At 37.2% G+C, this 25,039-nt stretch overlaps 2 protein-coding genes across 3 annotated transcripts in view; one reads left to right on the top strand and one right to left on the bottom strand.

Moving 5' to 3' along the window:
* Window positions 1–25,039, top strand: part of LOC139781716 (uncharacterized) — a 115,678-nt gene that overhangs the window by 5,777 nt on the left and 84,862 nt on the right. The gene's annotated exons all lie outside the window — the stretch shown is intronic.
* The window catches only part of Rsh (Rap GTPase activating protein radish), a 126,174-nt gene that overhangs the window by 53,488 nt on the left and 47,647 nt on the right, over window positions 1–25,039 (bottom strand).

Genomic DNA, 25,039 nt, shown 5'->3' with positions numbered 1-25,039 from the left:
AATTCCGTGTTCATGGAATGAAATATCTCACCGACGAAACTACTTTAGATAAATATAAACAATTCAATTATTGAGTTGCCAAATGGATTATTATAGCATTACGTTATTTTCGATAAATCGTGATAAGTATGCAATATAGTCTTTGGATCGATTTATCATGATACTATCGCAATATATATTGTTAAGGAATCTGACATTTCTGTATCGCGATACTTGGGCGAGATAGGCGATTTTCAAACGCTGTCACCTATACCCAATTTTCCTTAACGATCGACCCGTTCGGCACAATACGATGATGTATGATCCGGCGATCACGAGACCATGAATGGTCTCGGCCCGATCGAGTGGGAACGAAAAATCGCCGACTCTCGAAAAAGATTGTCGCGACGAAACACCGTGCGGTAAAAGGGTATACTTTCACACGTATAGACCGCAATAATATGCGCGTTCCTCAGGCAGCGTAAAGCTCAATGGCGAATTGCCGTTACGAGCAAGCGAGCAAGCTTTCAAATCCAGCCTTTTATCGCTCTCTACGTGACGGCAATGAGACCTTCACGTTCGCAGGGATATGAATTCGCATTTTTCCGACGCCTTGTCGGTACTTTCTCACCTTTGAAATAGCGATGTTCATTGTCCTAACGCGATACGCGCAAATACAAAGAGAAGACGAACAGAAGACGTAGGTCTTACTTGAGTAGGACAGCATCTTGCACACGTCAGATTTCTCGCGACCCGATTTGCCGATGTAGCGCGAAATGGATAAGTAAAGCCCAGAGGAGGAAAGGACGAGGAAGGTGCGGCCGAGATGCGCTTTTGACACTCCGCAGAAGTCGCACGTTCTTAATCAAGCTGCGAGATGAGAGTGGTTCCCTTCTTATCTTCTGTCGTTTTATTTTATTCTTTCACGAAGAAGAGGAATAAGGTGTCTTGGAAAAGAAAAACGCCGCGAGATCTTCGGAAACGATGTCGTGAGGCTGCGAGCTGAATATTAATACCATCGTAATGTCTAGTCGCGACTTTGAAACTATGGCGGTGAGCACGCGGCGATTTATCTTTTCGGACTTCCGGACGAAAGTCCGAAGAGATGCAGCGATGCACTTTATCATACGTACTCCGAGAATAGCGAGGTATTATGAAGTTTCTATCGAAACCGACGGATATAAATTCACACAACATAGATTTCGATTTTATTCGTTTTAGGAGAAAATTGCCGCTATTAATATCGACAAAAGTATATTCTGTTTATATAAAAAAATATATCGAGAAAATCGCGAATAAAGATTTTAATTTCAAGTTTAATTGTGTTTGCTGAATATATACAGGGAATTCCGGATCAATCAAAAAATATATTTTATAGATGAATATGAGAAAAGATATTCTAGTAATTAATTCTTTATTAAATTTTATGAACAATTTTTAGTTTTTTCTTAAGGAAATCTTTAACGTTATGTTATTTATTTAAAATTCGGCAGACGTAAAATACGATAGATTGGAGTAAAAAGAAAAATTTTTCACTTTTGATCCCAATAATTTATCAATATCTTGTTCACGTTATCGTCGAAATTTTCTCCGTTCATCCGCTGACAACGTAATTTGTCCGGGCACATATTTCCCGGACCCTTGCAATATCCCTCCACCGTCTGGTGGGAAATTGCAACGGCGATGATTCCGAGGCTTTCATTGTAACGAAATTATCTGTAAAGATGTCTCGAGATGTCCTGATAGAACATTTCTCCGAGATACGCGGCCCAATTTCGGGTTTTATCGGTCGACCAAGAACGGCGCGAACATCTCGTGACTCTTCCTGTTCGTAGGAACCTCGGAAATTTTTAACCGACGAGGGGACGAGAGCTCGTGCATTATCCGGCGACACTGTACAAGGCGTCGCACTCGTACTCGCAAATTGCGCGGCCATCCGTAGCCTAATCGAATTTCGGCTCAATTTCGTGCGCTGCATCCTGGGAAACTTTGGCATTATCGGCTACCGGTTTCGCATGCACTGATTTCTCGCATACTCCAGCTTTCGATAAAGTATTTATTTCGATCCGTTATCGAGACAGAATTATACCGTACTTTACTTTGAACGAGATGTCCGCCCGACGAGATTTTTCCGTAATTATCGATTATAGAGTTACGTAAAGTATCGATTGAATCTCTAAGACATTTAATATACATAGATCTAATTTTTCTACATAAATTCTTATGCAAAATGCCTTTGCGAAACGTGCGAGGAAAATCTTGCGCTATGCTAGAAAATGTTCCCCTCTGCGGTTATATTTAATCCTGACATAACAAATTATGTTAAGATATTAATAATCGATTTATTATTTTCCATTCATTATTTTATTATATTATTTAATAAAAATTTATAAGAGATAGATCTAATTTAATTCACGTTGGATATTTTGCATACAGAAATCCGAAGTCTTAGCAGCAGAAGTTATACACGCGAGTCTAAAAGATACGTATCTATTATTATCAAACGTGTATCATTTTGTAACTTATGATATATAAAAGATTATATACAGGCATACACACACACACACACAATCAAATCTATTGGCTTCTGGGCTTGATGACTACGTATGCAATTCACGTGCACGTGTCAGAAACTACCGGCGCTGTCTGACCGCAGTTACGGGGCAACTACTGGCACCGATCAGACACGTACAACATAGCGGAAGGAACGTCGAAGTAAGCGGAGTGTAATGGCGATAGCCGCTTGCAGCAGGCAGTGGTAATACGTAATACCGATAACTCAATCGACACGACTGCATCGCGCATCCGTGTATAACGGAATCCTTGTTCAGCGGGATACTCCCGCGTAACAGGATAGCGTGCACAGCGAGCAACAGCGAGAACTGCTGCTCGCGATCGCGCGATCCGACTATTAAGTCTGATTAAGACTACATCGAGCAACTCGTTAGCGACTTGTTACCGATGCCGAGCGACGCTGAGCATTAGTTTCTGTCTCATCTACGAACATCCGAGAGCAGCTTGGATTGAAATAATTGATTGTTGCGGCATGAACGCGTGCCAGCAACCTGTAACATCTAAGTTTCGTTGCGGTTGAATTAGAAATGCATGCTATGATTCAGAATAGATATGTGTACACTGCAATTAACGCAACTGAAAGCAGAGTGTTGATGCCTGCAAAAAATTTTATGGGACGAGGTACCGAAATCTATTGAACGCGCGTCAGTAAAAGGATATATCTATTTTAATGTCTTAATTTAGATTTTATGACAGTCTTTATATATAACATTGATTACTACATTCGTTATAAGCATCACATTCAAAAGTAATAACGATTTCTGACAATATGAAACAAAAATAATGCCACGGAAATATTCACTCAGCTTTTGTCTCGAGCGCTCGTTATTTCTGTCGAAGAAATTTGATTCAGATGACTAAAAACAAAACGACTGGAGAAATAAATGCGACAAATCCAATTCGTTTTTATTAAAACGTTAAACCGTCAGATAAATTACCTTCCTTCCATCTTTTGGCTCCATTTTCTTAATTTCGTTCTATTAACGAGACATTATCCTATTAGTAGAATAAAATTAGTAAAAAGTAAAAATTAAAATATGCGGCAGTTGCACTTCGTATGACTGCTAGGTCTCTGTTTATATATCTATTCTACGTAATACCATTGTCTCATGCAGACTTGGATCTATGTCATCTAGCGGTAAACGCGTAGGATTGTGGGCGACCGTTATCTCCGATGAGGGAGATGCGTACTGACCTAGTGATTGCCACGGTATGCACGCACTCACTCTTGCATGCATGTCGCGTTTACCTGCAACCTGCAACAATGCGGGACGGCACACAAAGCGTGGGCGCGCAAAGTAATAATAAACTACGAACAGCGCGCTTTGTGAAGGTCCGCAAAGTTTCGGGGCGCGCACGTTAGTTAGTTTGGCGTCGGTCATTTCCGATATAAAGCGAAATATAAATTCGGAGGGTCGCGAGGGGCTAGAGTAAATCACGTAGATATGTCGTTCTCGTTGCCGCGACCCTCGCGATTAGTGCATGCGCGCTGTTATTTGATATTAATTCAGCATGGCTTAGCATGAGTTAGCAACATGGCCCAGGCGCGGCGGAGTATAAGCAGCCGGCGCGCATAACGCTTTGCGTTCATTCAAAGGGATTGTCAGCGTCAGTCCTTCGTCGGAATCTAAATCGCACTGTATATATAAACGCATGTATAAGCCAGCATTGTAAATTCCCGCTTTCTGCGTATGGCATTAATTCGGTTCACGAGGGAACGCTGACTATGAAACAGCTAAACGTCCCAGTCGTTAAGGGCGACAGCACAATCACTGTGAAATCGTTTCCAATGCCGTTTTGAATTAATTAATATTAGTGTCGCTCCTATTACAGAGCTTTCATTAATTTCATTTAAAATCCAAGAAGATACTTATTATATTGCAATAGATCAATAATGGCGAGATATGAATTACATAAATGCCTCGAAAGAATTTGCTCCGTTTTCTCTCTCTCTCTCTCACACACACACACACACACACACACACACGCGCGCGCAGAAGATGATTTTATAAAATATATATTGTATACATAAGCAAAAAAATTTTATTTTAAATGGAATTTCTCTTTCTAAACCGTTCTTTTGATTTCTCTTAATTTAATACATGAATAATAGTTTTTATTACATAAGAAAATAAAAAACTATTAAAAAATGTGACAAGTTTTTTTAAATGTACTGACATTTTGAATATACTGACATTTTTTCTACTTTCTATTATAGTTTTCGACTTTGTTATGCTTAATGTGTATGTGTAGGCGAGGTAAGAATAATATCTATTGAAATGGAATAATCGTTTTAAAGGTTGGATAGAGTTCTTGTGACTTTTATGGCACTGCAAGCATGCAGTACCATGTACATTGACCTTTAAAGGCCAAAACAGTTATTTCTATCTATGCTAACAATAAGAATAAATTTAATCAATATTAATGAAGTTATTACTGCTTCTTATTTACTTGTAATCTGTAATTAATTAATGCATATGAAAATTAAAAATGTTTTTGAATAGTTTTGAATTAAATTACAGCACACACATATAACTCTATAACTTATATAATATTAACAGACTTAACATTTGTACGCAATCTTTTTCTTTATTTAAGATTTCTGAAAAAGGTCAATTCGGAATTTTCATTCTATGTAACAAAGTAAATTTTTAGCTGATAGTAATAAGGATCTATTTATACCGAAACTAAAAAAAAGTATAAAAGATATTATTACAGCTCTCGTATTTTATATTCTTCGTGAGTTATTACTCAGTGTCGAAAAAATTATATAATTATTACAGAATCCTAGCACAGGGCAGTGCCCTAAGACGATTACCGTCTTTTGCTCTAGTTTTGCTTACTAAATTTCCTCTGAAATTTGATCACACTTTCCCATGGGGAATTGTTGTGGTATCGTAATTGCCAATATATTTGCACTTGGAAACCGATCCTTCAACACATCGATCGCATGACGTCATTAAGCCTCTATCATTTATTTTATTTTCTTTTGAGAGAATGTGGGTGTAAAAGACAGCGGCAGTATATCTCTTAAAATGAGAGATATGCGTGTTTCGTGCAGCGACATTATTGCTTTTAATGAAGGAAAATGCGTAAAGATAGTGAGATTTTGATACTATTGATACTATTGATTTTGATACTAAAGTTTGATGCTATAGTATGATTGTCGTCTATTTGGATGCTATTTGAAAGCAACACCATGCAGTTGACAGTTAAAGGGGGTTCGCGCGAGAGTTTGGACAGTGAGCATGAGTTTCGCCTGAGCAAACGATCGATTTATGAAGCATGGCAATACCTAAAGGTTTACTCACACAAGTCAAGCGAAAGGTACTTATATAATCCAAAGAATACTATATCATCAACCAATAAATTTGTTTTAAATACTAAAAAAATAAACATTTTAAGAATTAGTAAGAAATGCTTATCAATGATCTCTATCTCAAATTTCAATTATGAGCTTTGTTCACGCAAAAAAAAATTTATAAAAATAAATGTACAGTTATATACATGAACCGATTTACACAGTTATAAAGTTTCACTTTTTGTTGCTTATTGGTTTATTTAGTAAAAGATTAGTATCGCGATTTAAATTACTGATGAAAAAATTTGTTCGTATAGTAACGCATGGAATCGATAGTAAAAGTTCCCGCTTATTACTATAGGTGTAAATGCACCTTTACGCATCGCTTGAATCGCAGGTGTGTTTCGCGTGCAATGTACGTATTGTGCATGTGTATCCAATAACGCCAGGCATATTATTAGGCACGACACGTTGACCAGCCGATCGAGCTCCAATCGAGATAATGGAGGTAACATGGGCGAGCACGTCCACGCGCGTGCCGAATATTCGCTTGCATCGTTTATGCAACTACCAAAACTACGGTATAATTTATGGACGACGTTTACTCGCGTGGAATTGCAATCAAGATGCAATTGCTATGCCCCATGGCTTCGACTTGCGGCTTCGAGTTGCTCGAGTTGCGCGATGCCAGAACGGGATCTTCTCGCTCGACAGTAAACGCGATCGCGTGAGAAAACGAAAGAACGAACGTCTACGTCTCCAGAAACATAAATATGCGTCTTTGCTAGATCGTTTGTTAGCAACAGTTAATAAATTTGGATGAAAATTTATGTCCTGGAAACGTTCACTCTCATTTATATACATTACATACACAGACACACAGAATATAATTAATTATTAGAAAAAAGACACCGGAAATAGAATCCTAATTAATCTAATTTAATCGCGTTAACGAAGTTTAACGAAGCAAAAGCAATGCACGGCATGTTGTTGTATAACCTTTTAGTAATTAATTTAGTAGTAATAATATATTATAATGTAGCGCAGTATGTGCATAACTGCAATATGCCTCTAATAGAATTTTATACACCGTACTCGGAGAATGGGCCGTGAGCGATAATAAAATTTATTTTGTAATAATTGTAAATTTATATATTCATATATCTTAAGTAAATAGAAACAATTAATCTTTGACTTTCGAAAATCTCGTATTCGTTTCCGGCTTCGTCTAATTGCCATGCTGTGATCCGTAATTTAGCATGTGTGTCGGCATTTGCCTTAACTCGGATTATATAATCTGTTCTGCAGCTCTCGTCCTGTGATAGTGCTGACACTATTGTTTAAGCACATACCGCTATACTAGTTTAATTTTGTGGAAATTTTAGAAAGACAAGCACAAGCTTGCGAAAACCGGCCAGTAGTTATTCCCTGCATATTATCCATCGATCGAAATATAAACAAACACTTACGTAAGTTAAATTAACTCAACAACATCTGCCACAATATTTATCACGCTTAAAAATTGTTAAATATTTTTTTATTATATAATAACCATGGCGATTTTTTAACAAATACGCGTAAAGATTAATGCGTAAAAATAATAATTATCACATATTATTTAATCATATAATATCATACTGGAATGCACTGAATGAATTTATACGTTTTTAATTGAATTTTAATTCACGTATATCTCTATCTTTTAAAATCTTGAATAATAAATTTTCATATATGTGAGTGATATATTATGCCTCTCAATATTTGCCTTACCGATTTATGCAGCTATCAATTAAAAATTAATTAACGATTAATTTAGATTAATAATTAATTGTATTTACTCATATTCGTGTAATGCAAAAATAAAAGTGATACTGTACGATAAATATTTCTATCACTGTTGATCGGTTCGCAAAAATCAGTATTTACACAAAAGCGATTGTCCTACAGTCGTAGTCCTATACATTATTTTGTCGCTAAAATGTCCCTCTGCCATAATACAACTGCAGAAAAATAATTCGTTGTAATGTGAGACTACTGACCCGTTTTTACGTCGCGAATCGTCAAAGGGACTCGATAAGCACGAAACTTTCGTGTGGTGATTGTATCGTGATTCTGATATGACGGCATGGAGAGTCTGTGAAATGCGCGAGCAACGTACGCCGCACTAGGTACATTGTTTCTAAACAAAGTCGCCCTCTTGGCACAATACCGAGCGTTAACAAAGGTTTCGGAGACAATGCATTCGCGAAGGAAGATTGAATTCCCCGCTAATTCCGCTACCTTTTGAAAACCCTTTTAGGCCTCGTTTGACGAACACAAACGCGGCATTTCACTTCGATTACCTCATTCTTGCATCATGTATCTTTAATAAAAAAAAAAAAGTGCGAGACAAAACGAATGACGCAAGCCAAGAGACAGATCCACGAAGTTCAGCGATGAATGTTTAATTATCGCGAGACGTTGACATTAATTGCGATCGTCGCGATTATTAGTCGAATAAAACAGAATGAGACATGTTTAACGTTACATGTGCAATGCAAGTGGAAAAATCAGAGTATCGCAGATCGAATTAATTTTAGCTGTTTAATCACATTGAGTAAGAAACTTTCTAATTAAGTAAAGTATATATGTTTTCGAACTGTAAGAGAGATATTCAAATGTGTCCTGAATTTAGTGGATTTTGTATCTTCCAACTGTTAGCACATTTTTCGGTTTGCCTGAAGTTAATAAACAACCGGACTGTTACAGTCATGAATAAATGTACACGAGTTCATTAAGCAGATACGCGCGCGAGTGGCACGAGGCAACAGTAAATAAGGCGGTGTTCGTGCCTAGGCGAGATGAAAACCCGAGTAAAACGTGGGGTATAACCACTTTTTGTCGTAAACGTCACGGAGGGAGGTCTTCCCTTAGATATTTGCAAAAGTGCTGTTACGTGCCGTTCAAAGCGCAAGTGTTGTCCACGGTTAACGGTATATATATTTTTCTTTCCCTTTTTCACACAAGGCGCAGCCTTTTGTAACCATAATACCTCAACGTTCTTTTGCTCTTTTTGAAGCCCCTCTTAAACGTTTCCCCTCGACCTAAGAAATGATAAAGGATAACTTGACGAAATATTCACGAGAATCCCAATTACGTACAAAGCCAAAAGTGCGAACAGGGCCGAAAGTTCAAGGTTGGCCGAGACGCACCTGTCACGCGTGGTTAATAATTCCGTCTCAAACGAGAGAGGACCCGAAGCGATCCGAATCGCCTCCTGACGTTTCAACGGGAGCTTAATGGATCAATAAAACGCGCTAAGAGTATCACCGAGAAGTCCGGGATCCTTTTTTAAAAGCCGTCCGTTGTATCATCGACCCGCCGGCGCCGCGCGCGCGACCAATATCGCACACTTTGTTGACGTCTCGCGGCTGACCCAGCATTCCCTAATGGCTTTGAGGGAAAGTCCCACCCCTCGTGATATCTCCCCTGCGAATGCCAAAAAGAGAAATGTCGATTTCAAACGGTCTACTCGAGGTTTCCTTTTTCTCATTTTTGCAAGAAACGAACGGAGGGCAGGTTAAGCTTAGCAACGAAAGCGATAAAAGATGAAGTGGGGACGACAATGATTAGTTGTCATTGATATAGACTTAAGCGAGAGTGTCTGTTCTTCAAGTTTCATAGCCTCAAATCAAGATTGATTGTGACTCAATGTAAAGCTTGAGAGACTTGAAAAAAAAAAAGAAACTTGCTTTATCTTTTATAGTTTTAATCGTAAGTGATATGCCGAGTATTTCCAATAACTAGGACGAATTGTCGTTATTTTTCGCTTGGAAAATGAAGAATGGTTAAGGAAAATATTAAACGATTTAATTTTTTATTTTTCACCTTTTAACAAAAAATATATGTCGTAAAGTATTAATTTTTTTTGTGAGTTTTAAGTATCTTTTTATGTAAATTAGTTGAGAAAATATATATTACCAGGGTAAAAAAAGAACATATAACTGAATGCTTTAACAGTGCAATTGCACTGCATACATTGGCTTCTGTTATTTTTATCTGTTTCCCCTTCGAAAAGAATGTCAATCCATTTCATTCCTTGCTAGAATCGTCTCGTGCCTAACATTCCTGAAAAAATAAATCTACCCTAAAATAAAAAGATTCCAACCAAGCTATTTCCATGAATGCACGAATTTGCACATCAGCGAATCGTGTAAAAGTCGAGGTAAAAGTACGGTTGGAAGTTATATATATATATACTAAATTATTTCTTGATAAATCTAGTTCTACAAAACGAGTTTTCGAAATAGAGAAATATTTCTTTTTGCATTTCCGATGACATTGCATGGACTTTGATTGTTCATCATGGTCACAACGGGTGCTGTTTTCATATCAGTGAATATTGTGAATGTTATAGTACCGCGGAGAAATCATGCTCGCATCGAGCGCGCCATATGTCGCCGCTCGAAACCCATTCATTGGGATGAAATTTGGGGAATATCGCCGAAGTAACTTTACGTAATGTTTTGAGGTATAGCATCATACACTTGTGTATCCGTCACACGCGTCGAAACTACGTCTGTAACTTTGTAACACTCAGATCAATATCACAGCTGGGCCCGTCCTAACAATCGTGATTTTCTCATGCATAACGCGAGAATTCAAACCGGTTGTAATAGATGTAAATTTTCCAAATTTCGATGTTATGGACAGATAAAAATTATCTTCACGTTTATTCGTAATAACAATGCATTAAAAAAATATTTAATGTAAAAATTGATTCAAATAATTTATCACATTATTTATTACACACTAAAATAAACATTGTTTCATGTAGATATTTTTTTTCATTTAGGAACACAATGGTACATGTACGTGCGTATACGTAACATATTGCTTAAATACCACATGCGCACGAATTCAATTTTTTACAAAAAATAGCCAAAGGCAACTGCATGAAAATAAAAAAAAATCCACATAATTCCGAATGATTGTATTATATTTTCGACGGTATTATCCTTTTAAACAAATTTATTTAAACAAGTTAACAAGTACATTAGTGCTAAAGCTATGTTTCTTTAGGCAAAATATAAAAGTTACGACATATCCATGCTTGTGTAGATTTAGAAAATTCTCGGAAATATTCAGGAAATTTCACGTAACATCCTTGAAAAATGTTTAAAGCACGGAAAAACGAGCTTTGTCAGATAAAATCCTACTTCACAAATGACGAGTGTTACATAATATCCATTAAAACAACATTCGCAATCCTTTCTCTGCGATGAGAATAGCTCTCTGCAAATATTCGAGGAATATTTGCAGCCGTGAACGACGGATTAATAAAATATCAAATGAAAGTCGTTATTAAAATACATCAATTAAATCGCAGTTGCTTAATTGGAGAACAATCGCCTAACGACCTCCTGGGGATGTTTTAAAAAGCGTTCTCGCGCTGTGAAATCCGCGCTAGGCAAATTTAGAATGTAATAAAACGGGAACTCGTTTTATGTCCGATGAATGATCGATTAAAACGGTAATCGAGGAGCAGCGGTACAACAAAACAGTGCACGGCATCCGCCTAGACCTACGCGTGAAATTAAATTGCATCGCGATTAGGGCCGATTAAACGTTAATTGCAGAGTTTATGCCAATTTACGCACGTGTTCGCGGCGACGTGTCTATAACCAGATCTCCGTATACGCTGTACGCGCAATCACAACGTCCTATTTCCATTTGTCAATTGACGTTTGCTTGCGCAAACGTTCGCGCTACTCCGGTTTCATTATTTTCTAAACATGCCCGTTATTATCGCGATGTGTTCATACAAATACTTTACAATATAGCTATTTATATGTATGCAAATTTAAATGTAATTAAAATGCTATAATCAACACACATTCCTAATTCTTTTACGGAAAATTTTTTGAAATAATTTTTAATTACGTTTACTTAGTTAAGGAAAATGATACGTGCTTGCTAAAGCCTTTATTAAATACACATATATATTGAAGTAAGTATCTTATACTAAGAAATAAATTTTTAATTCTTTAGTTTGATAATTTAATATTTACTCCGTTTTTACGCGCGCTTATGTTTGAATAATAAACTAAAATATTTGATTTTGATCCCATGCATCTACCAAGAAACCATAAAATCAATTTTAATATAATTACAGTTATGCGTTTACGGTGAATGCAATATGTTTGCATATATTTCTATGTTTCGTAAAAAAAAAAACATTCTAAATACATATAACCATAACACCATATATATATGATTATTATATACAATATGTTAAATTTGTACAAAATTTTAAAAGTCGCGAATGTCCGTAGTAGTATATTGAGCTCGGATGGATTCGCTAAACGCAAATGACTGCGGATCAGTCATCCCTGTGGGATTCTCACAAATCGTACGGTACGAGGAATCGCTCTCTGTATTTCCGAGCACGGACTTCCGTGTAACGGCAGGTCCGATAAATGGCGCTTTTCGCACCGTTTGATGGCATGAAACTGTGCCGTGACCGCGGAATTAACCGCGCTGGAACTTTCCCGTCTCACCGACGTGCTAATCTGTCCCCGCTAAGTGCATTATCATAATTGAACGGATTCCATACTCCGCGTCGCCGTTAATTTAATCACCGAGTGAACTAAGGACATTTACGGGCACGAGTCCGTAGAGGAAACGATCAGCTGCTGTCGCCAGATCCTACGCCACAAGGTTCTTTGAACTGTTCGCGACAGTATCACGAAAGTGCCACGGAAACTGACTTATTGAGCTCATTAATGGAGACTTCGTAAATTCGTGAAACGAACAACTATAGTCGTTACCACAAAAGCAGCCGAAACTTGCAATTTTCACAAAGTGTGGCTTATTAAAGATTCTTAACAATTTATTTTAATAACGATTATATCACCAATTATGCTATTTTTTACATTTCTTTCGTTTTTCTACGGCGCTTATCGATTCTATTTATTTGCATTTAATCGGGCGGTAATTAGCAATCTCGTTTTGCCGGCATAATGACAATTCGTGGATTGATTAAGCGCTATTGGAATAAGCCAGCAACAAGTGAACATTTTGTTATCGAAGCCGCAATCAAATATATATTAATGAACAATCACTATTAATAGAACCATTATAAATTTTACCCCGATATGGAATAATTCATGCGCATCGGGGTTGAAATGTTTACTTCAACATGGCGAAACATTTAGTCAAATTGCTGATATAGATCTTGTATTCATACACCAGTTAATCCGATTTTCATTAGCTCGTTGAAGGATAACTCTGATTAAGGCTACTCGATTTAACATTCAAGCGAAAGAGTGAGCCAGTTTTCACTCTTGGAAGGACAAGAGGATTTTACGGGTTGACGAGGTTTAGCACGCTTATAACGGGGCAGATTCGCTGCTCGGCGTCCACCACCGTTGATTTGATTACCGTCTAATTAGCAGTATCGTTTATGGTCACGGCCAGCAGAGAAAACGATTTACCGGTGGCATCATGATAGCAAGACTACCAGCGTCGTATTTAAGTATTTGTGATACTATTACAGAACTGCCATTAAGGGTTTATTGAGTTTCCCTTCGTACTAAATGGCATTCGGTAAACGCAACCAAGCCGCAACGACCGCGCGTGGCTTTCTCTTTGCCTCTCTCGCTCTTTTCATCTCTTTCTCTCTTCCCCCCCTCCTCTCTCTCTCTCTCTCTCTCTCTCTCTCTCTCTCTCTCTCTCTCTCTCTCTCTCTCTCTCTCTCGCTCTCTTTCACTGCCAGGTGTGGAAAAGCAACTAAATTGCGTGCACCGATAGAAAGGCATTCTCTAATAGGTCTACCTCGAGCAGGCAACGACACGTCCCGCAATAAAACCGGCCACATACACCAGCTTTATTAGACCGCCGTTGTTGCGATATATTACGCACCAATACGTTAGCGGTAACGTTTCATAACATTCGCGCTGCAATTACTTTAACAGAATATTACGTATTAACTTCCAACGTCATGCGTCGAGTAACGCGATATTGTTATAATATTGAATTTGACTTTAGTAAAAATCGTGTAATATATATATCAAAAGCAACAAGGAAATGTCATTTTTTATTGTCGATCTCGATGACGAATATAGACCTTTTATGACTCTACTACTCGCTAAGTTTATTAAATAAATTTGTTTATACAGATAACGTAAGCGCGCTGATCAAATTATCTATTTTTGAGAACCAGCGGAGCAATTCTCTCTTTTTATGATGTAGAAGAATCTTGTTTGCGTCATTATTTCATAGTGATTTCCCGCCTTTAGTTATAATTGTCGTCTCTCAGGCACTTCCGCATTATCATTGATCTCGTCTGCGTGGTGTGACTATTTGTCACATGCAAACATATCGGTGTCATGTTTGCAAATGTACGTGTGCATAGACGGGTCGGATGTGTTGTAGGAGGCTAACGAAGCTCCTATTTTGCGGTTCGTAAGGTATTTACGAGGAGGATAATTAGATTCTCGCCCTCATCGATAAATTACTTCCGTATCGTGCATTAAACGTATTTGTGGTGACGAAATAGATAATTATATTATTAGTCTAAAAAAACGTTTAAAAAATGTATCCCAGGATCGCGTTCTAATTATTAATTTTGTATTCAATTTTATTCATATATTCATTTAAATTTGTTATATCTCAAATAAAATTTTCAAAATAACAGCGAAATAATTTCGAAATAATACTTACTCCAATTATAATGCCTACATTAATAATGTAATATTACTTTATTCCTATACAATCGTTAATTAATTATCTACAATTTATCTTTAACGAATATTTCACTCAGTTTATCTTTCTAACAAATTTTTACTAAAATAACTTTTAATGCAATGTGTTTAATATATATGTTAATGAATAAACTTATAACTGTACACGTGTAACTCACTTCGGGCGTAAATATTTTCAACGCAATTGTAACTTTCTTTTTTCTTTAAATTTTACGGAGTATGCCGGAGGCATGGAAAAGCGATTTACACGAATATTAATATGAGAAAGAGAGAGAGAGAGAGGAGGAGGAGGAGGAGAAGGGAGAGGAAAAGGGAGAAAGAGATAGAGTTACGGGGACATACTAATATGCGTGGTAACTCTTTTTCTATATGAATATTCATTTCCTTGTACCAGAATAAATAAGTTTTAATGACAGCACGCTGGCTGCGTTCACTCGTCGTCGTCGTCGTCGCCGGCGGTCGTAAAACGATTGGAGATGTAACTTTTTTTTTACATCCGCATCCCATGTTATACGCGTTCTTATATCCCCCAGGAGTGCACGCAAATACTTTTCTGCGCGACCATAATCACTGCTCCACGTTCCCGGGCATTGTGTAAATACTCGTCGTATTTGCGGCGTTATGGCGAACGACGGTGTACTTAGCGGCCGGTATTTCCTCGAGGCTCGTTCACGTTTCGCAAAATGAGGCTTTCCTGCTGTCTTTCACCCTTGTCGTCCCCGCCGCGAACCAACTTCCGCTCGTATCTAATTGACTTCCGACACGTGCATCCTGACGAATAGCCAGACGGACCTACGTGAGGTCACCCTTTAATCGTGTTTTGCCTGTGTTCAGTGTGCCTCCAACCTAACTCCTCTCTATGCTAGTTTCTACACTGTCCACACTTCGTTTAAATTAACGAGCGCGGACACAGTCGCGGTCGACACCGGGTTTATGAAATCAACTGTATAATTTACCTTCGTGCGGAAATAGATAATGTCTAGCTATTAACAATATAAGCAAATGGAGTAATTTAGATGATTCAATTGAATTGAACTTTTACATGTAATTGAATGCTGCTATACATTATATAACCTAACTGGAGATAATTTAGAATTCTTACATTGTCCTTTAATGAAATATATAATGGCCAGAAATATATATAAATAAAAGAATATCCAGTTCTCAATGCTTGTTAAATGATATATAGTAGATCAAGTTAATTATTGACAAATTATTGATAAATTATTAAATTTATTATTGAAAATAAAGTACTGTCATTTGAAAAACCTATACTTATCGCGTGCACACTTTTAAATCAATAAGAAACTTATTAAACTTATCACTGACAAAAGTTTCTACGCAACATTATAAAATTACACGATATACACTCTGTTTCTTATATTCTTAATAATTATTATTTTATTGAAATTGATGGAGAAAATATTTATAAGATTATAACAAAATTACGAAATTATCAAGACAATTTTCGTGGGCCTCTTTTAACAAGCTCTTCAATAAATTGACATATTGATTTATCACATTGTCAGTCATATTACAGATCTGAATTTTTCTTATAGGTTTTACTTTAATGGCAAGAAGCCTTCTGATTTTTACTCCTTATATTTGTATTTGTCCTGTGTCGTTCATATACCTATACATATAATATTGGAGGAAAAGAAATTATTTGGAACATCCAGTGAAACATGAAATGCAACGGTAGCGCAAGGGCAAGTTGCGCGTCACGCCGCAAAACATTATATGCAAAATGTACCGCTAAGCTAAACCATTCGCCGGCAGGGGAGAACGGAATAAGAGCAGCTCATGCATAGAAATTCTAAAAACATATTCCGGAAAGCCAAAATCAATAAAAGGACAGCGCGTTTATGCTTCTTACGTTCGGAAGTTTGACGCAAACCCTTAAACGATTAAAGTTCCCGAACTTGATGTATTTGCAAATGATCATTAGGAAGTTTGCGTCAAGATCACGCGGACCATTCTAAGCGCGGATATATGCGTAAGCAGGCGATTATACGGATCTTCGAATGGAAGCCATCAATCGCGCGTGCCTTGAATGACCAATTTCTTCTTTATGCGATCGCACGTGCGCGGGTATCGATGGCGACAGGTTTATATATATATATATATATATCAATAAATTCCGTTTAACGCAGAAATACGTCCTTTTCTATTTTCAGATAAATGAAACGACAATCGTCACAGTCCACGTGTTTCAGCAAACACTTTGTGTAGCACAGTCTTCCACGGAAACCAAGTATATTCTCGTGTACCTTTGATGTAAAAATATCAAAGGTATCAATAAGTAGCACGAATAAAACCAAAACACAAATGTTCTTGTCAAAAGATACTTATATATAAGCATTTCAAAGCGAGAGTAGAACATCTTGTAATAATTTATATTTTTACTCAGATGCTTCCAATATAAGACTCAAGCGTAAATACTCTACTATATTTATTCGTTTTTTTTTTACATTTTCTTAAATAAAATTATTTAATTGTTCTTTCTAATTTCTCGCGATTAATATAGTCTGAAAAATATCTGAAAAAGATAGAATTTAAAATATAAGAACCAAGAACTCTTAGAAACTTTTTGGTTTGTGCGTAGATTTTAACGAATATCTAACGTAATGGTTTTTTGAATAAATTAATACATGAGAAATATTCTCTCGCTTTAACAAATTGTCATTCGCGCGTGCACAATTCTCCACGTAGGCTATAAATAGAAAATGGCGCATTACATTCCCTGTGCATCTATATACCTTTTCATATCACCGTTGACATTCGATCATAGAAACCCGCGTTGACAGATATCAGCCCGGACATCCCGGGACATACGCCTTGAATATCGATCTTCTGAACCGTGCCGCCGCGCCGCTCAGCTTGCAAGCAAATCAGACACAAATCAACGACGCGACGACGCGATCTCCCGGGAGCTTTGCGTCCACCGACGCATTTGCGCTCACCCGTCGTTTTCCTCGCGATAATTTCCCGTAATAGTCTCGCGCTCCATTAATAAACTCGTTCCCCGTAAAGAGATTCCATTCCGCGCATTCGAACTACGCAATTTATATCAATAATTGAACTCGCAACTTAATTGAAATTTCTTCCGTTCGACTTGTACATCATTTGTACGTACCTTATTTGTATGTACCTCATTATATTTCTGTAATATAGGTATTTACTTAAATTTGTAAACGTTATTGTCATGTACGGCACTGAAATCCTACTAAGTATAATATATATCTGAAGAGGCAGTAAACCCAGCGCAAAAAGTAGGTCAAAATTGTAGAATACGATAAAGCAGTTTTCGAGAGGGAAACGATTTTAACAACTTTCACGGAATTTCATTGCAATGCTTTCTAAGCTCTATGCTACGGAATAAGACACGAACGAACATATTGCATATTTCGCGAATAAAAGGAAAGAAAGGATATATAACAATCAATATATACAAAATTCTTCGCATATTGCGATAATCGCATGAAATATTCATCATAAACGAGCTTGCGATTGTGAAATGAGAAGCTATTCGTAGAGTCCTTAATTGCGACGGGATTATAACGATATTTGTAACGGAGATCTATGCCCTTTTGCAAGCTAATGAGCTATGCGAAATTATCCAACGAATGGCGTCATCAGTCTCTCGCACTGATGAGTGCGTGTGAAGGTTTATACAGTCCCAGTCCGTATAATAGTCGATATCAGAGTTGTAAGCTAGAAGAAGGGAAGCGAGGAAATAGGAGACCCGGTAAACCCTCACTTGGTCTTGCCGAGTTTGACAGCTCTGTCGATGCGAGAACTGTTTCACTGGTCGCCGTTCCACTGGTACGCTCGGGAGAACTTTATTCTCCAGCTGAGGAGAATCACCGAGCGATTAAGAAACTCTTGAATTGTATTTACTTTCTTGTTATTTTCTTTCTTCTACTCTATGTAGACTTAAACAGAATTTCGATTTTTAATAAAATTGTTTATTATAAAAATATTTAAAATTGAATATTAAAAAGTCTAAAAAAATTCAACGTTAGTCATATTAATTGTAGTAGTTTAGGAATCCAATATAATTATCCAAGTAATACTTTAAATATTATTAAAGTGGAGTATATTCAAGTGGGATATATTTTTCGCTAACAAGATATTATTACGAACGAAGGAAATATAATTTGTTACAAAATAACGCAATATCTTGTATAATAAACGAATATTATTTCACATTTTAAAGTATTATTTAAATTACGGCTCGATATTTTAGATGCTACAAAAGAGGCATTTTGTGCGGAACTGCATCGCCATTAATTAAATTCGGTCGCATCTATAAATCATAATATCCGCAATATTTAATTAAAAATGTAACGCTGAGAGAGAATTCATCTCCAATTTAGGTACCGCTGAGGAAACGATAGCACGTAATAAGCTGGTTCATCCAATTTGAGATACATGCCGGGGAATGTACAGTAGGGGGACGGTGGGTGTGACACGACGTCTAAACCACGGTGGTGGAGTGGGGAAATAATAACCGGAAAATAATGGTCGGCCAATGACCGCAGAACTTCTAAACTCGCCGCCATGCATGCCCATCCCTTACTCAAATATCGGCAAATATTTCAATTACTGGGCACACGGGGTCGAGCGATCCCTCAATATCCGATATCGACTACACGCTCTTTCCATTATATGTTAATAAATTTCGTAGTGTTTCGGATAGTTCCCATCTCTCTCGAAAGTTCCTATGTATGTATAGTGCTCCAATCCTGTCTATCTTTTTGTTGATTAAATCGGCCCTCTATCCACTTCAACGCGTTTACATGTTTGCAAAACGGAAATCAACCTGTAGATGTTAAAATATCTGCGTGGATGTAAACATCTGAAGATGATGAATGAATAATTATTGATTTTGTGAAAATTTATTTGTATTAATTTGTATTCTATATATTTTTATATTTTATAACAACTATGGGAAAAATAGAATTTTTGTCATTTACACAATTGTTTCATTTGTTTCCAATTTGATATGAGTTCCAAAAACAAATGTAAATATTACATAGTCAGAAATATGCAAATATTGCCGTGAATTCGTATTTTGTACTTTACAGTCTCTACAGAGTATTGTACAAGCTTATAATTTACAATTAGCTTATATAACAATACCGAAATAAGGATTCAAAGCTATCATGGAACAATGGTATAGAATGGTTTTAGCGTAACAACGGTATGAGTCGACTTAAACTATCATCGTCTCAAACGCTTCGGCTAACTCAAAGCCATCGCGTAACAGACACTGACAGTAACTCGACCTCATAGTAACGCAAGCGTACCACCAGTCAGCCCGAAGGGATTGCGGATGCACTACTAAGTAGTCGGACAGACAGTAGTACGAGCGCTCCGCGGGTCATCAGAAAAGTAGTGCTGGCGCGCTAGTCAGCCAGTGATAAGAGCGTGCCACTTGCCAGCCACATCGGCCGAGCCTATATGCAAAGTATCTGCAAAGTATGCCTACCCGTTAAGAGCACGTCAAATATTTTTCCATCGCTTTTGAAGACATGCTTTTGAAGAAATCTTTCGCGACAAAGTTTCGCACAAAAGGACACTTAAAGCGGAAGGTACGATGTTATAAAAATAAAATTTCTACGAAATTACTTTCATAATTTCTCATCCTTTGTCGAATGTATGCTCATAATCCGTAAAAGCAATCTTTCCGCATTCCCTCCCACGTTGCGAGCTACGTGTGCGTTTGCAGGAACGATGTTTCGTCCACGCCCACGCCAGCGGCGCGGCGCGATGCCGCATCTGGACGCGTTCATCGAAATTCCACGAGTTCCCATACATGTGGGAGGTCGATTCCACGATCCTTTTGTAACCGTTTCTCGCATCGAGCATCGTACACGCACACACGCACGCATATACGCACGTATCATCCAATACCATTTTCCGCTAACTCGCGATCGACAAACATATCGCGCCCGCGCGCGCGCACGGGCGCAACGTAGAGCGGAATTTCTTATAAGTCTATTCGCCTTTTCTCATGCGCGTCTTATACATGCATGCATGCGATCGCGGTGTATAAATGTAGAGAATCGCGGATATGCAACGCGACTGTCGGAATGCATGCGCATTCGGTTCTCGCGTGAAATATGTATCGGGGAAAGGGAAAGAATCGCACGGCTAGCAATTTTATGTGAAACAACGATCGCGTTACGCAATATATGTATATAGGTACGACTGATGCGCGTATACATGCATATAAACAGTGTAAATTTCACTGGATGAATAAAAGAATGCATTGATGCGATAAATAGTACTATATGAAATTTCGTTACGGTGAAGGTATTTAGGAAAAATTTATATTAAAAAAGACAAAGTAGGATGACTGCAGCGTAACAAAAATCTATAGAAAGTTTTAACGACTTTCATCGAAATTCCTGATTTCCATTATGCAGAAACATCTTCAATTATAATCTCTCTTTTCTCTTTTTCAGAACAACAAAATGCAAATCTGTGAGAAACGTAAGAAATAAAAATTCGTGAAAGAGGTGAAAGAAATGCAACGTAAATAATAAATATCCTGAAAAGCTGTCGTCAAAGAAAATTGCGACATGGAGAAAAATGTGACAGAATAAATTTAAATTTAAATGTACTCTTTAATACAAAGCGAAAAGTTTTGTGACTAACAATATTTAAAATATAAAGTTATTGCACGATATATTCTGAAAAATTTATCTTGGCAAATTTATAAGCCATATAAATCATCCTTTTCTGTTTGTATTTAAAATTGTTGAATGCATTCGTTTTAATTATCATGCTTATAAAATAAAATAAATTTTTCTACGTCACTTTTAAATTGGTTGATTTACTCGGTCGACTCGGAAATATTCAAATGCTTAATACTGTAATGTACCGCGAGGATGATAAATATATCTCTCGAGCAAATTTGATGGATATTAAGCGCAATGTACAACGCGCGGAATGGAGCAAGTAGGAAAATATTCGTTCCTTTATAAGAACTATGCACGGTGATATTGAATGGAAGCAAAATGCAGAAGAACACTTCACTTTCCGATGATTTTACGCGGCATTTCTCCTTTCATTTCACACGGAGCTAAAGATGCGTAACATAGCGGAAACGATTCTTTTGCTTCTTTTGATAGAAATGTATAAATATGGAATAAAGCAGCCTTAAATGACGATTATTTTTATGTGTCCGCATTCTGCGCCGTTATAATCTTTTGATCATTATTGTCTTTTTTAAATCATTATGTGTTACGCGTAGATATTATATATACATTGAATTTTACGTAAGCAGTTTTAACTCAACATCTAGTAATAAAGATGTTTAAAGATGAGTGTTAAAAGCGCAGGAAGAATACAATATATGTTCCGTAACGTATAATATTATGCGTGTTACGCGAGATAAATTTGTAACGCTCCAGTTAATCACGCTTTATTCAATTTGCATTAATGGTATCTTAACTTACATCCACCTGCTGTAGAGTACCATGGGAGAGATTATATCAATTTCCATATTCTGCGCCCCAAAGAGACGCGAGAGAGAGGGAGAAGAGATAGAGAAGGGTAGAAGCACAGAGTTCATCGAATATATCGATCATGCTAATATCGTATTCGACACCACGGCTTTTATACGTCGGTATCCGTTAACGTGATGCCCATAAAATCGTCTTTAAGGTGATTTGCATTTAATCGCGCTCGGGTCGACGGCGATCAGGGACGTCGACCGTGATCAGTGCTGGCAATTAACCCGAAACGGGTGGCACGATCGTTACAATGGAATTACCGCGAAAAAGGCACATTTCTGTCACGGGGATATAGTACGACCGAGGCCGAGGGTTCGAACGATTCAATTCAACCGCCCCTCAAATCCGTATAGGTACGTAGCTTCGGGTACGAGGGTTCGGCTCCAGTAAGTGATACCAGTCGAAATGAATCAAGGGCCATTTGCACGTTTTCGCAGAAATCGCGATCGGAGGTAACGAGAGAACGAAGAGAATTCCGAAGAGAGGCTAGCGTCATTTGCACATTCACGGGCATTGTGCTCGAAATTTGAGGTAGATATATATGGAAATTGAGGACTGTGGTAATCGATGGCATCATTATTTCAACAATGTTTTAAATTAATCTCAAGCGAATTCATTAAAAATATAAAAGAACGGAGATACTATCTCTCCGTATTCCTGTAAGACATCATTCCACTATAATTATCCAAAATTATCCATGAGAATTTTTTTTACTTCACTCGTCTGCAAATTAATTATCAAAGTAATTATTAAAGCGGCTAATGCCTGATTACCTGGTTAAAAGAATAAAGTCAATTAAGATTAGTATGAATTGCGATACTCTATACGTTCGGGAAGTCCTTTTCAGCCTTTTTTGCCTCATATATTTTGCTCATCCTCCCACACCGGCCATTGAGTATTCATTAAGAATTACTCACACAGCGTCCGAATGGCACAATGGGATCCAATTACATTCGGGCATAAATTATTCTGACCGCTCGTTATTTAGACGCTCGAGATACATCAAGCGTTCTCGTGACAGCCTGTCACCGCGTTATCAGTTAATTTGTCACTTGGTTAATCGTTCGTGTACATAACACGTCCTTTCCTCGTTTACGAGTACCTAATACGATGCACCACACGACAATGAGCGCCGGGAAGAAACGAATAGCGTCAAGTAACATCGCAGAGTGCCAATTAGTACCTACCTACTGTAATTAGCTGTTTTGCTGTACTCGCGTGAACGATCGGCACTCGCAACTAATCACGTATTTTGCCTAATCAATTTTAGAGAACGAACGGTTTTACTGATACGTCGACGGACCTTTAATTCGTTGAAAGAAGAGATTACGGTCTCGTAATTAAATAAAGAGGAAGCGAAAGAGATTTTGTTCGCCGATAAATCTCTTCCTCTTCCAGACTAAAGGATAATTTGTCAAGTCCGAATTACATTTAAATGAACTACAATATATATTGTCATATTACATATACTATATTTCTTTTTCATAATTTCCGTCTATAATGCCAGCCGCAGAGCTTTTACGAATCTTTAATATTGCGATATAAAGGCCATTAGATATTACAAAACTGATTGCGTAATCGGTTAATTATTTCAGCTGGCTCTCTCTTTCTCTCAAATAAACCGCATATCAGAGCGCGTATAACTAAAGTAAAACGACATTCGGTGAACCTCTCGACTGTCTATAGAACAAAGAGATACTCTTTTGTTCTTTAATCGAATCGGACAGACAAGAAAGTTTTTTGTTCATGCGTTTGCTCTGTCCATATGAGCAGCGCAATATCTATGAATCTCATAAAAGCGAAAAAAAACGTCAAATGGTAGTTAGCGCAAAGCTGATCGATCAACATTTTTATCGACATTAACGAAAACATCTATAGCAAGTGTTATATTCTGCATTTTAATCTGGAATAACGAACACTTGTTGGATATCGCTGGGTATTAATAATATGTTAATAACACAACTATGTAAAATTTCATCACATGAAATAAACATTACAATGATAAAGCAAAATCTCTTTTGATTGCTAGCGGTAATTTTATGTTTGAACATAGTATATATGTGCAAATGAGATGTTTTATATTTTAAATTATAATTAAAATATATTATTAAATGCAGACTGAAAGACTGAAAAAGAACGAGGAAAGGAAATACTGAATTATAGATGGATAAAACGAGAGATGGATAAAACAAAAATATTTAATGGAAGATAAAAACAACGCTATATCTTTTCGTGTGGAGAAGGTGCGAGCCACTTACATTAACGACAGGACCATCTGTCCCTTGATTATCTTCAAAAATTGTTTGTGTGCATGTAAGCGTGAAAAGAAGAAAAAGGGGAGAAACATGTGTTCGGATAATGCGTCCGTAAATGCTGTGTTGAAATGGTAGCACGTTTTGCCGAAAGTGCACACTCTCGTGAGACGATGATACCCGCTAATGGAACACGTATTCGTAAGATTAAAGCACATGCTGTATACGTGTCTTTGTGCGTATACATAACAGTACCACACGACCATATATAATATAATAATTTCTTTCCCAAAGAGCAACGATAAATAATAGATTAGAAGAACAATATGGGCCACGATGGAAAATATAAAAGTGCGAATATGTACTAATAATAATATAAATATAATAACAGATACTGTTTTATGCATATATTACACAATTTTATATTCAATTCTTTGGCAAAAAGCCTAACATTTTCCCCTGCGGCACACACGTGAAAAACTACATTTACTTGAATAATAATAATCTCTTTCGGTTAGAATATGTTTATCCACTCTATATGTCTAGCTTAAATATTTAAGAATGGCCAATAGGGCCCCTTGAATCTGCCCCAACGGGCTTTGATATAAATAAAAAATTATCCCTGATGTTAAATAATTGAGGAGAAATTAAAGGACTCGAGAT

The sequence above is a fragment of the Temnothorax nylanderi genome, unplaced genomic scaffold (genome assembly GCF_030848795.1).
Source record: "Temnothorax nylanderi isolate EJ_2023f unplaced genomic scaffold, tnyl_v1.0 TNYL_tig0007_pilon, whole genome shotgun sequence".
NCBI lineage: Eukaryota > Metazoa > Arthropoda > Insecta > Hymenoptera > Formicidae > Temnothorax > Temnothorax nylanderi.
The sequence above is the reverse complement of the archived record's forward strand: the minus strand, read 5'-3'. Positions and strand labels throughout refer to the sequence as shown.